At 46.4% G+C, this 18,201-nt stretch overlaps 1 protein-coding gene across 2 annotated transcripts in view; it reads right to left on the bottom strand.

The window, feature by feature from the left end:
- MYRIP (myosin VIIA and Rab interacting protein) overlaps positions 1-18,201 on the bottom strand; it is a 227,185-nt gene that overhangs the window by 25,256 nt on the left and 183,728 nt on the right. The window lies entirely within an intron of this gene.

The following is an 18,201-nucleotide window of genomic DNA, read 5'->3' as shown; positions in this document are numbered from 1 at the left end:
GGGTCATTAAAGGGCCAAGCACCTAAATGGGAAGGACATAAGAGGTGCTTAAACAGAAAGAGTTATCTGCATCTTGACGCCCACAGAATACACAATATCAAAGTGATGAGCTGGACATCAGTGTTGCTTGGTAGGCATTTTTACTTTCCATCCATAAATAGCCTTGTTTATTCAATCATAGGAGTTGCCAGCTGGAAGCCAAATAGTGCCTAGAGGCATGTGGGTTTTTTTTTTTTCCCCTGACAAGAATGCTTTCTGTGAGATAAGCACCTCCCAGTTCTCTGCAGTCCCTGCCACTAATTCGTCTACATCTTTTATTGGGGGTTGGTGATGTGCTGACTCTACCCCAGGTGCTGGGAAGAAGCAGTGAACAGTGGGTAAAGTCCCTGCTCTCATGGCGTGCCTTCAGCTCCACCCAGGTAACTTGACATGGTGACATACTTTCCTGACCCCCTGAAAGTATTTGCATTTGTCATTAACTGAGAGTGAGCAGTCACTGGCAGCTGGTCTGTGGAGAGCACCAGAGTTTCGCTCACCAGGTCTGTGGTCCCATTCAGAAGGCAACCAGCCTCCAGCTGGGGAAGGGACTGAAAGAAAAAAACTACATGGAAACTGGACAAGATCACTCTGGTTGGTTGGTGTCCCAGTTCAGCTCTCTACTGGGAAACACAAACTGGAACCCATGGGCACTTGGAGGGAATTTATCCCATCTCTAGGAAATCGGATGTTTGCCTGTTCTACAGGAGTGTTCCTGACTTGCTTGGACGTGAGCACAGGAGTGGACAGGGCAACTACTGGGAGTGCAGATAAGTGGGATTTAATTAGCTGTGTGATAGGAGCAGGGCGCCCAACCTCCCCATTCCTTAGTTAACTCACTAGCCCAAGAAGAGATTAGATTTGTCACAAGGCTCACACTGTCTTGTTATGTAAATGTCCTGTTCCCTGCCCAGTCTAGATTTAAAAGTCGAAAAGCACCGTCTACAATTGTGTGAAATAAAGCTATATTTAGCGCCGGACAGGGTTTTGTTCAGATGAAAAAGCTGGTGAGGATTCAGAGGTGCTGGCAGGGAGCCCTGTATGGGGGAGAAACGAAAATCTAAAGCAGCCTTCCTGCTTTATTGCTTACAGCCCCAGAGACACGAGCTGAATGGCACAAACAAAGCATGATCCCAGAGCCAGAGAGGGCTTTCTACAATGGCAGCTGACATTACTCCGCACTTTCATTGTAAGATGGATCAAATGTGACAGGTCCATGGTATCAGATAAGGGAGAGGTGAAAGTGTGGAGAAAATCAGCTGACAGAACAGGGGCCACTGCAGAACAGGAAGGCTGGATGCAAAGACACTCATGGCCAAGGGCCCCACAGATGACAGAATGAAAACGGCCAGTGCGTGGAAGTAGTAACCAAATTCAACCTTCTAGCAATCAAAGAAACACAAACAACAAATTTACTAAGTGCCAGGTAGATGCACAATTCCTTTTCAAAATGCTCAGGGTAGCAGATACTGCTTTTCCAGGGTGGAACAGGGGCTTTCAGGTGTTGACCTGGAAGATATGTATTTCTTGTGATGCACCGACACACCCCAGTCTCTTGACCACATGTGGTCACCACTGAGAGCCTGGCTGTCCACCTCTAGGGTCTGGTTTGTGTCACAGCCCTTTGTGGGACACTGAATCCATAATATCAACTTCACAATCACCGAACTGTAACAAATAGAGGCATGCTTGGGGTACAGAAGGTGATGAAAAACCTCTCCTGTTTCCTCCATCACTCACCAGTGAGGCAATGAAACAAGTGTCCATCTCAACAAAGACGCAGCTTCCTGCTTGACCGTAACCAACAACAGGACCAGTTCAGACCTTTAAGGAGGTGATGTACCACTCTGAGGCGGGAGCCTGACCCAATGGCCATGTCAGTGGACTGGAGGAAGAAGACCATGTCAGGACTCAGTCATAAATCCCACCTGGATCTTTTCTCTTCTCTCTGAGGACCACAGTGCAGAGCAGACTCTGCCTTTACTTTTTGTCTCACTACCCACAAACTTATTTTTGCCTTTCCATACTGTTCATGGGGTCCTCAAGGCAAGAATATAGAAGTAGTTTGCCATTCCGCTTCTCCAGTGGACTATCTTTTGTCAGAGAAGACTCTTGGAGTCCGAGGGGAGCAAACCACTCAATCCTAAAGGAAATCAACCCTGAATATTCACTGGAAGGACTGATGCTGAAGCTCATGCCCTTTTTCTTCCTATAAAAACATGTTTTTAGGAACAAATTCTCCCTCCTTTTACTCTTCCTTATAAACTGTTTTCCAAAGACTCGCAGTATGTAAAGTGTCACCAGGCGGAGATTCTGAGTCTTTAGAATTCAAAAGAAGAAAATATCTCCATCCTAAACACTAGATATCCCTGCTTATTTGCAACCCTTGCAAATTCTCCTAAGAATATTCCAGTGTCATCATTCATCTCAAAGCTTTGTGTTGGACAAAGAACTACAAACTCATTCCAAGCTGGAATAAGCATGCATGCTCCTTGCCAGAGTGGCTCAAGCTTGTGAACATGTGGGCAGGCTCCTTAGGTGCCTGGCTTAATAGGAAGAGAATAGGGTGGAATGTCAGAGGGCTGATCCCAGGACCAGCTCCACCCTTGGGTGTATGCGTGCACATGTGTCTGCCAGTCTCAGCTGCGCCAAATCAGATCCAGTGTCTGGCTGTGTGGTGAACTGGGATTGTGACAAAGACCCGGGCCATCTATTCATGTGACCTGACATAAGCCTTGACATAACAGCTTAATACAATGTGGGGAAAAAAAGCTTTGAGGATTAAATGATATGTTCAGATTTCTGGGGCAGAAGAGGGAATTTCCTAGTTCCATCTCAGGGATGGTTCCGACACCTATAATAGGCCCTAAACATGTAGAAGTTGAAGGGGCATTGATATTAGGGTTTTTGTGAGATTTCAGTTCAGTTCAGTTCAGTTGCTCAGTCATGTCCGACTCTTTGCAACCCCATGAATTGTAGCACACCAGGCCTCCCTGTCCATCACCAACTCCCGGAGTTCACTCAAACTCATGTCCATCGAGTCGGTGATGCCATCCAGCCATCTCATCCTCTGTCGTCCAATTTTCCTCCTGCCCCCAATCCCTCCCAGCATCAGAGTCTTTTCCAATGAGTCAACTCTTTGCATGAGGTGGCCAAAGTACCGGAGTTTCAGCTTTAGCATCATTCCTTCCAAAGAACACCCAGGACTGATCTCCTTTAGGATGGACTGGTTGGATCTTCTTGCAGTCCAAGGGACTCTCAAGAGTCTTCTCCAACACCACACTTCAAAAGCATCAATTCTTCAGCGCTCAGCCTTCTTCACAGTCCAACTCTCACATCCATACATGACCACTGGAAAAACCATAGCCTGGACTAGACGAACCTTTGTTGGAAAAGTAATGTCTCTGCTTTTGAACATGCTATCTAGGTTGGTCATAACTTTCCTTCCAAGGAGTAAGCGTCTTTTAATTTCATGGCTGCAATCACCATCTGCAGTGATTTTGGAGCCCAGAAAAATAAAGTCTGACACTGTTTCCACTGTTCCCCATCTATTTCCCATGAAGTGATGGGACCAGATGCCATGATCTTCGTTTTCTGAATGTTGAGCTTTAAGCCAACTTTTTCACTCTCCACTTTCACTTTCATCAAGAGGCTTTTGAGTTCCTCTTCACTTTCTGCTGTAAGGGTGGTGTCATCTGCATATCTGAGGTTATTGATATTTCTACCAGCAATCTTGATTCCAGCTTGTGTTTCTTCCAGTCCAGCGTTTCTCATGATGTACTCTGCATATAAGTTAAATAAACAGGGTGACAATATACAGCCTTGACGAACTCCTTTTCCTATTTGGAACCAGTCTGTTGTTCCATGTCCAGTTCTAACTGTTGCTTCCTGACCTGCATATAGGTTTCTCAAGAGGCAGGGATTTAGAAGCAGGCAAAATGCTTTGATGTCCATGGATCCATGACACATTGACAAGGTCTTGCAACGGGCCTCCTTTACCCATTGGGGTCAGCAGATATGGCACCTAGGGCCCATCATTCTTTTAGGGGGCCCATGAAAATGTCTTAACTTCTTTGAAAATCGGAAGGAAAAATGAGTTCTTAGGTCTTGGCACGTGTCTTAAATACATTTTGTTGTTGTTCAATTGCTCAGTCATGTCTGATTCTTTGTGACCTCATGGTGACTGCAGCACGCCAGGCTTCCCTGCCCTTCACATCTCCCGGACTTTGCCCAAACTCATATCCATTGAGTCGGTGATGATCCAACCGGTGATCCAACCATCTTATCCTCTGTAGTCCCCTTCTCTTCCTGCCTTGAATCTTGCCCAGCATCAGGGTCTTTTCCAGTGAAGTCAGTTCTTTGCATCAGGTGGCCAAAGTATTGGAGCTTTAGCTTCATCATCAGTCCTTCCAATGAATATTCAGGGTTGATTTCTTTTAGGATTGACTGGTTTGATCTCCTTGCTGCCCAAGGGACTCTCAAGAGTTTTCTCCAACACCACAGTTCAAAGGCATCAACTCTTCAATGCTAAGTGTTTTTTATTGTCTAGCTCTTACATCTGTACATGACTACTGGAAAAACTATAGCTTTGACTAGATGGACCTTTGTTGGCAAAGCAATGTCTCTGCTTTTTAATATGCTATCTAGGTTTGTCATAGCTTTTCTTCTGAGGAGCAAGCATCTTTTAATTTCATGGCTGCAATCACCATCTGCAGTGATTTTGGAGCCCCAGAAAATAAAGTCTGACACTGTTTCCATTGTTTCCCCATCTATTTTCCATGAAGTGATGGGACCGGATGCCATGATCTTCATTTTTTGAATGTTGAGTTTTAAGTCAGCTTTTTCACTCTCTTCTTCCACCTTCATCAAGAGGCTCTTTAATTCCTCTTCGCTTTCTGCCATAAGGGTGGTGTCATCTACATATCTGAGGTCATTAATATTTCTCCTGGCAATACTGATTCCAGCTTGTGATTCATCCAGGCCAGCATGCATAATACATAGTATTGATCTTTATACCAACATAGTTGTAAAATATGGTTTTCAATGTTTTTTTGTGGAGGAAAGTGTTCACAAAGGCAGAAGTGCTCAGGCCCACAGAAGTCATCAGCTGGCCCTGGTCCTGCTGATCTGGAGCCTCTGTGGAGGTGTCTAGCAGGGCCGGTTCCTGGGGTGGATGTGGGCAGCAACAGCCTGGTGAAGGCCCTGAGCAGGTGGGCCCCTAGAGGAGGATCATGAACACTTGGGAGACCCTCGCCCTAGATTCCCCCACATAATGGAGAGAGATAGTGGGAATGAGTGGGTGCGCTGGTCTTGTGGTTTCCTAGTGGAGATGGATCCTAAGGTGACCCCCTCACTGTGCACACACCAGACCATGAGGCTTAGGAAATTCAGGTTACACTGTATGACTTTGGGGATATAATCTTGCTGAGGCTCAGCTGTGAAATGGAGATAACACCATCCAGCTCAAGGGGTTTTTGAGAAGATGGAATCAGTCAGAACACAGAGCTGTCCACGTCTACTCAAACCTCTCCCACCTGCCCCGCTGGCTCAAGGTGGGCACGTTACCGGTAAAGGCTAGTGGCTTAGACACCTTTTATTATGTACTGTGTTCTTGAAACAACTTGCCTTGATTACTTGTTTTCTTTTTTTCAGTACTTTTAAACATGCTTTATTTGTTTGTTTTAGCTGTGCTGGGTCTTCGCTGGTGCGCGGGCTTTCTCCAGTTGCGACGAGTGGGGGCTGCTCTCTAGTTGCAGTGTGCTGGCTTCCCGTTGCGCTGGCTTCTCTTGCTGTGGCTCCCAGGCTCGAGAGCACAGGCTCAGTGGTTGTGGCACACAGGCTTAGTTGCCCTGCAGCACGTGGGATCTTCTCAACCAGGCATCAAACCAGTGCCTCCTGCATTAGCATGCAGATTCTTAACCACTGGACCACCACAGAAACCTTTACTTGGTGTTTCAAAAAAATGCTTTTTAAAACTGTTTTTTAACCAAAAAAAGTTACACTTTGCTGCTGTTTCCCAATTTTTTTCTCTTGCTAAGTAAGAATATTTCTTTAAAAAGCTACCATGAAGTGACTTAGCAGCAGCAACAGCATGCTGTACTATTGTCTGCCCTCATCATAATTTCATAAAGAAGAGATACCTTAACACCCCAAAGTGGAAGACGTAATATCAGAATACAGAACAGTCTGTCCTAAGAAGCAACAGGAGGCAACCTGCCACTGACACACACATGTGCATAGGACCCTTTGTTTCCTGGTAGTGAGCACACTGAACCATGTATGCTGACAGGCAAGAAAAAACAGGCACGTCATTGCCTAGCTGGGCAACTGAACAAGCCAGGCACTCAAACATCATCTGCTGTTTCCTATCATCACTAATTTAATTCCAGCCTTCAGGAGGCATCTGCTTTCTGCCAGGCACTGCCCTGGGTCCTGCAGGGGATGCAGAGTGAGTAAGCATGGCCCCTGTCCTTAAAAGGCAGAGACAGGATAAGGGTAGGAAGACCCCCAGCAAACAGCAGGAGATAAGTCCTACTCTACCCTGGGAGCTACAGGCTGAGACCTGTAGAGAGACAAGCAGGTTCCATTAGCATGTGACTTTGGAGTGTGTCTGGAAGCACAAGAAGGATGAGCAGGATACTTGCGGCTGAAGGGAGTAAAGACATCGGCCTTGGAGATGAGGCGGCATGATGCATACGGGGAATGGCACTGCAGTCCAGGGTGTGCAGAGGATGACAGATGGGAAAAGAGAGGGCGGCCTGGGTCCCACAGCACCCTGAAGGCCAGGCTCAGGGGTCTGCATCTTGAACAGCTGGTGATTCGGTGCCATCTCAGGTTTCCACTGCTGTTATCCAGAGCTGGCATTTTTTGTTGTTTAGTTGCTCAGTCGTGTCCGACTCGGTGACCCCATGGACTGCAGCACACCAGGCTTCCCTGTCCTTCACCATCTCCTGGAGTTTACTCAAACTCATCCGTTGAGTCGGTGATGCTATCCAACCATCTTGTCCTCTGTCATCCCCTTCTCCTCCTGCTTTCTATCTTTCCCAGCATCAGGGCCTTTTCCAATGAGTCAGCTCTTTGCATCAGAACTGAAGAACGAAGAGCTGTCATTTACTGAGTGCTTACTGCGTGCCAGGATCTGAGAGCCTCATTTAATCTAGGAACCTCCCTATAATGTAGGAACTATGACTACTCTATCTTACAGGTAAGGAACTGTGCTTAGAGAGGTGACGTGGTTTGCCCTGAAGGAGCCAAGACCCACACCCAGGTCTGCCCCATTTCAAAGCCTAGGTTCTTAACATGCCAGCTTGAGAGGCTGAGGCCTTAGGAAGGAAATTCTGAGTGCTAAAGGAAGGACAGACTTAGGGCCTGGGAGAATCAGAGGCAGAGATGAGTGTAGGTCATGATTGGTGCAGCTTGACTCCCAGGTCGCAAGGGCTGAGGTGGGGCAGCTGCAGTGGGGACAAATGGATGAAAGGTACACTGTTCTGGTAGGAGAACGGGAAGAATGCTGTGGCCATGGAGCGAACAGGGAGAGGGCAAGATGCTGCTGTGCGTTCCAGCTGAGGGATCTGGAAAAAACTCATGCCATTCAAGGAGATTTAAACATCGAGGGAGAGAAAATCTCATTAGATTTTTGAAATAAGGAAAAAAACATAAGATTCCAAAGCTCCTTTCTCACAGTCCAGGAGACAGAGTGATTGCCAAATGTCAAACTGGAATAACCCCCAAATCACTGATTCAGTCTATATTTTGAATCTAGCTATTTTTCTCTCTGCCTGTAGGGCATGCGGGATCCTGGTTCCCTGGCCACGGATCAGACCCACAGCCCCTACATTGGAAGTGTAAAGTCTTAGCCACTGGACCACCAGGGAAGTCCCTGAATCCAGTAATTCTGATGTCAAGGCTTCTGTGCAGGTTTTGGGGTAGGGGAACAATCTTCGTAGTTGGCTTTATTTAAAAACAAGAACAGGGTACACAGGCGGGGCTCTCCAGTTTTCCTTTCAGCCCTGTGACAAATGGATGTTCTTTAAGGGGCGAGCAGGGGACTGTGGACATCCCAAGTAACAGAAAAAACTTTAACAGAACCTTCTAAAGACATGTTGGCTCCCATGAAGGAATTACAGGCAGAGGAGAAAAGTCTTCAGTGATCAAGTTGCGTAAAATGCATACAGGACCTCACCTTCTCTCCTGGGATATCTTGCTCCTGAGAAAGCCCTTTGAGGGGAAGCGAGAAGGAAGGAAGGATTTCTTCCTTCCTTCCTTCCAGCTCAGCATTAATGTATGTCCCCGCTGTGCTGGGTCTGACCGGCACTGGTTGTCTGACCGGCACAGATTGTTCAAGGTTTCATGTAACCCTCACAACAACCTTACGTGGAGGCTGTTTTCATCCCATCTCGAGAGAGGAAGAAACCGTGGCTCAGGGAAGAAGATGCATGGCTGGGACTGGAGCCCAGAGTCTCTGGTCTCTGAAGCCCACGCTCCTTCCCACCAGCCACACCACCTCCTCCACCAGCACCATTCCCGGGACGTAACATACTGCAGAAAGTGATGGAAGAACAGAATCTAACTGAATAATCAAATCCATGAACAACAGAGAGAAGGGCCTGCAGCCTCCACCAAGTGACACCAATCAGAATGAGCTTGTCGATTTGTATGTGCTGTGTGCTAAGTTGCTTCAGTCTTGTCCAACTCTTTGCGACCCTATTGTAGCCCACCAGGCTCCTCCATCCATGGGATTCTCCAGGCAAGAATACTGGAGTGGGTTGTCATGCCTTCCTCCAGGGGATCTTCCTGACCCAGGGATCGAACCTGAGTCTCTTACGTCTCCTGCATTGGCAGACAGGTTCTTTACCACTAGCACCATCAGGAAAAAAGTGAAAGTGAAAGTCGCTCAGTGGTGTCTGACTCTTTGCGACCCCATGGACTATACAGTCCGTGGAATTTCTCCAGGCCAGAATACTGGAGTGGGTACCCTTTCCCTTCTCCAGGGATCTTCCCAATCCAGGGATCAGACCCAGGTCTCCCACACTGCAGGCAGATTCTTTTCCAGCTGAGCCACAAGGGAAGCCCATGTTGATTTGTACACCAATGAGCAAGCCACACACCAAAACCTGAGATCTCCCGAGGGACCAGCTCCTGTTCTGAGCCTTGCTGAGCCTACCTGAGGTGGAGCCACCAGGGCAACCAGAGTGAATGAGAATGTGGTGTCTGAGGAAACCTGCTCCAAATGTGATCCAGACTTCCCAGCCTGCTCATTACTATTCTGTCCCACATCACAGGTGCTGCCTTGGCTCTATGAAATGCTCCTATCAAACCACCAGAGCAAGCAAGGAAATTTGTCCAAATGCCCTGATTTCATGTATTTTTTTCTTCCTCAAAGGTAAGAAAAGAAACTCCATATGTCATCCTAAATAGATGACAGAAATCTGTTAGAAAAATTCAGTGCAAATATGTTTCAGTTCTCATGAAACATAAGGCGCTCCAGCGATGCCTCTACCACCCGTCAAAATACATTCTCCATGAACAGACTCATGTCCCCAGAGAGTGACTTGATGTAAGAAGGTGGCACAGAATTGTGGAAAGAAATTGGAGCATGGACCTAATAAATTAGCATGTGTAATAAACTGCGACATGAAATGTAACAGAGATTAGAGAATGGACCTCTGGGGATGTTTGGGTTCTGAAATCATCTAGATTTTGATGATCAAAGTTATACATGAAAAAAATAAGATTATTTTTGATGGTGATGATTGAAATGAATTTTAAAAGTCTGCTATTTGCACATTTAGTTTAGTTATGGAGTTAAACCCACTGGTCTGTATGTCTCTCTGAGGTCATTTTCTCTCCCTTCCTGGGTGGAGTCCCCGTAGTCTGATGTAGGCACCTGAGCATGGCTGCTCCAGGACCTGGTAACGATGAGAGAGGAAGGGAACGCTGGGGCCACTACCTGTGACCAAACCTGCCCGGGCAAGTCTTCAGCAGGCAGGACTCCCTCCCTGACCATGGTACTCATGGTCGTCGATCTCTTTTGCTTTTTGCACTCTGGCTGTTCAGAAAATCAGTTCCTGATACTCACTGGAAACACTTCCCCATGGCTGTCGGTAAACAGGGTTCTGCGAGGGCACGTGCTTGGCTCTGAAATAGCCTAGTGACACAGGAAACCACCTTCCACGTTCACTTGGAAAGGAGGTGCACCTGGCAACCAAGGCGATCTTCATAAATATAGGATCCTCCTGCTGAAATCTTTCCAGGTTCTTCCCGTCTCACACAGAACAGAAGCTGATGTTCTCTGCACGGCCCACATGGCTGGCTTGCTCTGGCTCCTCATCTCTCTCTCCATGGCTATGTTGCCCCAGCCACTCTACATCTTTAGGCGGTTCCTTGAACTTGTCAAGGTCATTTCCACCTTAAGGCCTTGCATGTATTTGCCTGGAAAGCCCTTCCTTTAGATCTTTGCCTGACGTTTTTCTTCTTGTCCTTTGGGTTTCAGTGGAAAGCACAGTCAGTCAGAAAAGTCAGGACCATCCAGGACACGTCCTCCTCCCAGCTGCATCCATGACTCTCCTGCTGAATCTTTTCTTGGGCACTGGTAACTGTGCACACCTTCCACTGCGTGTGTTTACACACTTCTCAGCTGTCACCCCTCAACAGCAGGGAAATCCCACCAGAGCAGAGCAGGGACCTTTCCTCGCCAGTCCCTACTGTATTATTCTAGCTCTTAGAATAGTTCAACAATTATTTGTTGAACAAATGGTAAATGAATAGGGATTCAAACTCTAGAACTTGTGCTACCACTTCTCACAGGAAGTTGGCATCTTTTCTGTTAGTGTCTCCTGTACCTAATGCTGGGCCTGCCAACCAGGGATGGCCATTAATTCCTTCGTTTGGGTGAACACTAAGGACCTTCCTCTCCGGCCACATCACTCCCTCCCAAAGAACAAGTGCACGTATGTCTCAACACATTTCTTAAAAATTGATCTCTGCTGACCAGGGGTAAGAGGTGGGTGGGTGGTAAATATGAGATAAATCATGAGTTAAATTAAGAATATTCTAGACCATACTTCTGAACTATTTCATTGCATCCTTTACTAATATCTCATAAGTTTAATTACTCTGTCTTTAAAACAATGTACTATCTTAATAGGTCCTCTTTATTTTTCTAAAAATTTCTAGATTATTCTTTATTTTATCAGATGATTTTTTTTAATCCTTTTGAAAAGTTAAAAAACTTCTGGTTCAGATTTTTATTTGAATTATACTAAATGTCTATCCTCATTTTGGAAGAATTCTTCTTTGCATGGTCCTTCCTACCAGCAAACTGGTAGGTTTCTTAGAGATTTGCAGTTTTCTTGTTAAGTTTTAACTTCACATTTTTTTTTCCTATTATGGATGGATTGTTGTTTAGTTGCTAAGTCGTGTCCAACTCTTTTGTGACCCCATAGGCTGTGGCCCTCCAGGCTCCTCTGTCCAGGAGAATTTCCAAGCAAGAATACTAGAGTGGGTTGCCATTTCCTTCTCCAGGGGATCTTTCCGACTCAGGGATCAAATCTATGTCTCCTGCATTGGCAGGCAGATTCTTTACCACTGAGCCACCAGGGAATTTCTGTTTTATCTCCCCACCCCTCCAATCTGGTTTGAGATTCATATCTGTAAATCTTGGTTATGAAATGGGGAGTTCTCATGGAAACCCCGGAACCCCTTCCTTGAGCTGTACTGTGTATTGTGCGGAATGATCTGGATTCATGAATAGACCTGCTCCTACTAGACCTTTTCTTTGAATAGGATGAATTTTTATTTTGCATTCATTTGCATCAAATTTGCTATATTCTATTTTTTTTAATTGAAGTTGATTTACAATGTTGTGTGAGTTTCATGTATACAGCACAGTGCTTCAGTTAAACATAACTATCTATCCTTTCTCGGGTTCTTCTTCATTGTAGGTTATTACAAGATATTGGATATAGGTCCTTGTGCTATACTGTAGGTCTGAATTGTTTATCTGTTTTATATTTAGAGCGCAGAGTTGCTGTTTTCTTTTACAGGTTCTTTGTAACTCCGGTAAATGTTTTTGATCTCTGATTTTACCCTGGGGATCCTTTATATTTCTCCACACATTTTTCTCCCATTCTATGCAATAGCTATTTCAAACCCTGTCCACAATCCTGACAATCCAATTTCACCATCCCCTCACTTTCAGAAGGCAAACTTGCCTTCTAGTTCAGGGGGCTAGAGATGTAACCAAGCAGGACCCTATGGGGAATTCTCAGGACAGACTCTCCCATGTCCTCGGCCTGCCTCTTGTTTATAGAAAGACTTTACCTTCCTAAGCCAAACCTGAGTTCTAAAGAGTAAATTTAATACATTTAGAAGTGAGAAAATGCAGAAACAAAGAAAAACAGTCAAGCGAGACAAAATAATAGTTTAGCCATTAAACAAAGTCAAAGACCTTTATTTCCTCTCAAGGGCTATAGATACGTTTCTGAACCATGTCCTTTGAGCTGTTTGCAGACACCAAAACCCCCATCAGGTGGACCATGTTTACTGCATGCTGACCACCATCATGAAGGTCCCAGACAGGACGGAATCAGAGGGTCAATGATGTTGATTCCCGATTACCTCACCACCAACCAATCAGAAGAATGTATACAAGCCGATCACGCACCCTGCAACCCTCTCCCTCACTCTGTCTTTAAAAACCTTTCCCTGAAAGCCATCGGGGAGTTCCCACCTTTTGAGCATTAGCCATCCCCACTCTTGCTTAGCGCCCTGCAATAAACTTTCCTTCACAACCCAGTGTCAGTGCGTTGGCTTTACTGTGCACTTTGCTTCAGTAAGTGGGGCAAGGGGTTCGGGGAGGCTTAGAACACAAAACAAATTTTGTTCATCTTCCTAAAAATCAAATTTACCCACTTACTTATATCTGGACCATTCTGTCTTTGCTGTTCCATTGTTGACACCCCACCTGTTTTCTGGACCTCATCCTCTCCATTTTCCCAAAACTCCCTATTGTTGGACACTTAGGTTGTTTCAAGGTTTTCCTAATATAAGAGTATAACACTTAATGATCTGCATTGTGATATACCCTTGGCTGCTTGTCTAGTTATTCCTCAGGATAAATGATCGAAAGTATATTTGCTGGGTCAAAGGGTATGCACACTTGGATTGCTTTGAGTCACCAAGTCACCCATGCTAATATGTGCTACTTTGTGTATGTTAGACTGCCTGGTCCTCTGAACTCTTACCAACATAAATTATTGTCCTTTTTAACCATTAATTTGTTAGGCAAGTGGCATTTCATTATTTCAATTTGCATTTTTATTGCTTGTCTGAACAAATGCTAAACTTTGCCCTGTTCATGGCTGTCTTCCCATTGCCTCAGTGTGCTTCTGCTGAATGGAAAAAAAATGAATGAATGTACAAAACATATGCCAAGTATGGGCTGGGTGTTGCATTGAATACAGTTGAGATACAATGAAAATTGAATATTTTTTCATATGCTTATTGGTCATTCACCTTATTCTTTTTTGTTTTTGGTCAACTGTCTGCTTATGTAGACTGCCCTTTTATCTACTAGCATTATGAGAATATTAATTCTCAAGGGCTTAGCTCATCTTTTGCCTAGAGAGGAAGATGTTCTGCTGAAGTCCTCATGATCCAGGAGAGAACCCCGAACTCTCTTCCCAACCTCAAAGGCCCCTCCCCCACACATGGAGGACAAGAGTGTGGGGATGAGGGATGCCCGTGACAACACGGTGAGGTGGGACCTCACCTGTTCAAGTGCTGTGGATAAGAGCTGTAGCTCTAAGTGGTGAAGTTTCTATTTTTCCCTACAGCCAGTTGTTTAATAGAATCTTAGAAAAGAAGTGTTGATTCCTCAACAGGCATAAGGCCTCCTGAGATCAGGACAGCTTGAAAGATACAAGTTAGGATTGAACCTTATATTCAAATTAGCACCAACCGAAGACAGAGACACGCTTCTCAAATCACGCTACCTCGAGTGAGAGACACTGAATCCTCATGTGGATGGTGAGCCGTTTTACAAGGGTGAGACACGTGCGGACAGGACTTGACTTTATGTGACAGCAACACGTGTTTCACAGCACGTTACGCTGCAGAGACCTACAGCTCTGGGCTTTCTCGGACAACAGTCAATCTGTCTGCTTGACCATTGACCAGGACTGTGTTTCTATGTGACTTGATACTAATTAATGAGGAGTGGCTGTGAGAAAATGTACAGATTTGCCTCTTATTTGCAGAGAAAGGCACTTACTACTTTTTGCTCAGTACTTTGTTGAGAACTATTTCATGAAACTGTGGATAGGGGAGATACCTGCTGGTCTGTGACTCCCTTGTGAAAATAAAACACAATGATTCAGTTACCTGTGATAATTAATAAACAAAGACATTTAAATAATGCCTTTAAGACATCACGTGTACGGATTTGACTATAATGCAAGAATTCACTAATCTGGGTCTTCAACAAACACTCATTTTCCAAAAGATTGACACACAGGACATCTTCTGTCATATAAATAGTGTAATAAATGACGCTTATTTCAGGAAACAAAAATGTATTTAATTCATGACACGTCTAGAGCCATGACTCTTTGGAGCCAGAAAGGACCTTGGGGGTCTCTGCTGTAAGCCTGGGAGATAAGGGGTTTGTGGGAGATCCAGCCCCTACAGGTAGCCTCCAAACTTTGGCCAGGAGTTCCTGGTCCTTCTTTGCATCCTGCCCTCAGGAACGCAGCACCTACATATCTAGAGGCAGATGGCTCTAGGAAGCACTTTAGCCAGCCCTTTCTCCCATAACCATTGGCACAGTCACCTGCCTAGTGGTGGAGGAGAAGCAAAGGCTCATTTCGGGGCTTGAAGGATCCCAAGGTATGGAAGGTTGACCACTGAGGTTCAATGGAACCAAGATGGCTTCAGTTAAAAATATAACCCTCTAGGAGTTCAGGTTTCTGGACTAGCCCCAAGCTTTACAAGCTGGTTCTTCAGGTAGTTAAAACTCAAATGGCAGTGATCATCCTTAACTCACCCAGCCAAAGTGAATCAGCTGTAGGGACCAGTTCTGTCTACAGCCAAGGGCTGACTCCCGTCCAGAAAAAGCCTATTTCTAAAATGGTTCTTCTGCTGCTGGACAAGACTGTGAAGCCCTAATTTCTACATGGGTTGTCATACTAAGGACACTGACCTGCCGCTGATGTCCCTGTGTTGATGGGAATATGCACATTATTCTGCTATGGACCCCAGATTGCAGAATCCACGGTAGAGGCAGGAGGGATGTGAAGTCTGGATGAGGCTCTGTCTGTATGAGGGATCCTCCAGGTCAGGCAGAGGCTGCTAACAGTCAGCTAGGCTTTTAGATTTCCCCACTGCTCAGTCACAAACACTGCAGTGAGTGTTTGTGATCTGGGACTCCATGTGTTCTCTGGTTTGGTTACTGCCTCAGTCTGGTTTCCCCAAAAGCAGACCCCAAAACATGGCTTCGAGTGCTTGGAGTTTATTTGAGAAGTGGTCCCAGGAACCAGTGGAGGAGTGGAGAAGAGAGGCAGGGAAGGGAAGACAGCCTGCTTGAGCCGGTCCTCACTGCAGGTGCCCAGAGCAAGATCTACTGGGCATCAGTGGGCAGCATACATCCCAAGGTCATTGCCCCAGCACAGGCAAAGGAGCTGGAGGATTTATACTCTATCAGTCACTGGATAGGGCTCTTTTCAGGGAGGGGAGCACTGCCTAGACTGTGCTTCTAGACCAGTGTCTAGAGTCTAGACACTCCCGGCCTACCTTCTGCACAGGAAGGGGCGCTCCTGCTGTGTCAGGGACCCCGGGCAGGTGGACCTTGGGCCAGTGTGCAGCAGCACAGTAAAGAGATAAGGCGAGCATCAACAGTTTCTGGAACAGTCTCTTTAGCCCAGACCCACTCCCCAACCAAGGTGTGTGTGTGTCTGCGTGTGTGCACTGCACAGACTGGTTGTGGTCATATTACAAGGGCAGTCATATTCACTCTGGTCCTGAAGGTGGGGACCTGGGAGGTTCTGATGCAGTATTTTCCCCATCCCATTCTTCAGAGCATGACAAAGCACCACATGTGGTTAGAGACCTCTGGCTTGACACTGCATGCATGGATGGGAAATAGGTACTAAGCTCTTCCTTCAGTGCTAGCACAGGGGTGTCATTTCACAACAGCGAAGTTTCTTCTCCTTGAGGTTGTTAAAGGGGCTCTGAGGTTATTACTATTTGCTGGGCTCTGGCTTTGTGTTACGCCTATGCTGTAAACTTCAGTTGTCTCAACTCTATAAAGGGGCATGGTTATACCCATTGTACAGATGAGGCCAACGTGCATTTGTCCAATCAACCATGAAGACCCAGACAGGGTCCTAGGGATAGATATAAAAACAAGGTGCACGTGGGCTTGTTGACATGCTGGGAGCAAGTTCAAGGGCCACAGGCAGCTCCAGCCACTGAGTGGACAAAGGACCGAGGGGCCACAGAGGGCAGCTAGGAGGCAGGTGTAGTGAGCAGACAAGAAAAGGCCTGGACTTAGAACCAAAGTCCAGAGTTTGCAAACTGCATGGCTGTGTTTCACACTCTGTCTAACCCTAAAGCCTCTCTTTACACCCTTCTGATTCTAAACAACCTTTCATAGATGAACCTCTATTTCTGTTTTCCTTTAATCAGAGTAACCCATTCTTGATGGAGAAAGATATATTAATTTTCTCTTTTGGTTTGCTATCTGCGTTTTTATATACACTGATTCATGGTTGGTGGTGGGAAAAACTTTAACTTTGGGAAACTGGCACATTTGGGAGTTTGGATAAAAGCGATGCCCCTAATTTCCTACTCAGCGAGGGCACAGGGCAGGGTGGAGGCAGGAAGGGTCAAAGTGCCCAGGACTTGCCTCCATTTCCTGTTCACATTCCACCCAGCAGAGCCCAGTACAGATGGGTGGCTGTGCCTCCAGAAGGTGAGGCTCGCAGGTGAATGGGGGTTGAATGTGCTGGACTCATCCCAGCCCAGCACCCCACCGGTACAGCGTGAGTTGGGACCACGAGGCAGCAAAGTCAGTAGGATGTGGAGTCATAGTAAGAAATAACACACTATGCTTCAGTTGCCCTCTGGCTCTCAGCCCTAGCAGACAAAATGTGACTGTAATGGGGCATCGGTTCAAGCAGCAGAGAGGATCAAAGCTCATAACTGGAGACGAGGCAAGGGGTTGGAGCCCACATCCCAGGGAAGGGCTGCCTGTGAAGGCCAGAATCTGCTCTCCACCCACAGACATGCCAGGGGAAAGAGGGATATACCATCCCCAGGCACAGGAACCGGCTGGTTTATGAGGGAGGATTCAATGGTTGTGGAGGATGGGCTGGGAATGAGTGAAAGGCAGAGTGTGAGGTGTTGGAAGGTTCAGGGGCTCAGCCATGAAGGACGGTGCAGACTGCTTGGGCTGGCCAGCCCCCTGCTTAGCACCCCAGCTTGGCTGCTGAGCAGATGAAGGGGGCTCATAGACTATATATATGGGTTACCAGCAGTCATTAGCTTAGAGAGCCTACTCTCAGAATAGGGAAAAAATGGATCCTAAGTACAAAGAATTTGAGATATTACCAGATAAGATGTAATCTGAGTTTCAGAAGCAGCAGCTTATAGAGGAAGGAGCCTGTGACTTGAGGCCAAGAGGTTTGTGATGCAGCCTCCGAAACCTACTAGCTGTAGGCCTTGAGCAAGGACCTTCACGACTGGTCTCAGTTTCTTCCTCTGCACATGGGGCTGTGTCTGCCTCAGAGGTTTTACATTAAATGAACTGACACATGCAAAGCACCAGACACATAGGAGACGCTGAACAAATGCTGGCTTCTCCCCTGCCAGGAGGCAGCGGGGTCGAGTCTAGGGTGGACGTACTTAGGGAGGAGCTGTGGGGGGAACCCAGGCAGGTCATGGAGGATGGTGGGAGAGAGGCTGGGATCCCCTTCTGCCAGAGGCAGGGTCTGTTTTCTGTGGTTTTCACACCACGTCCCTTGGAACTCGGTGGCCTACTTGGGCTTGGAAGGAAGAGAGGACAGTGGGACTGAAGATCAAGTGATTGGGGTTTGGGAGACCCCTCGGACCAGCAGTGTTTGTATCTGATTAGAACCCTGGGATTCCATATAAGGTTTGTTTGGGAAA

The sequence above is a fragment of the Bos taurus genome, chromosome 22, assembly GCF_002263795.3.
Source record: "Bos taurus isolate L1 Dominette 01449 registration number 42190680 breed Hereford chromosome 22, ARS-UCD2.0, whole genome shotgun sequence".
Classification (NCBI taxonomy): domain Eukaryota; kingdom Metazoa; phylum Chordata; class Mammalia; order Artiodactyla; family Bovidae; genus Bos; species Bos taurus.
This window is presented reverse-complemented; position numbering and strand designations above follow the sequence as displayed.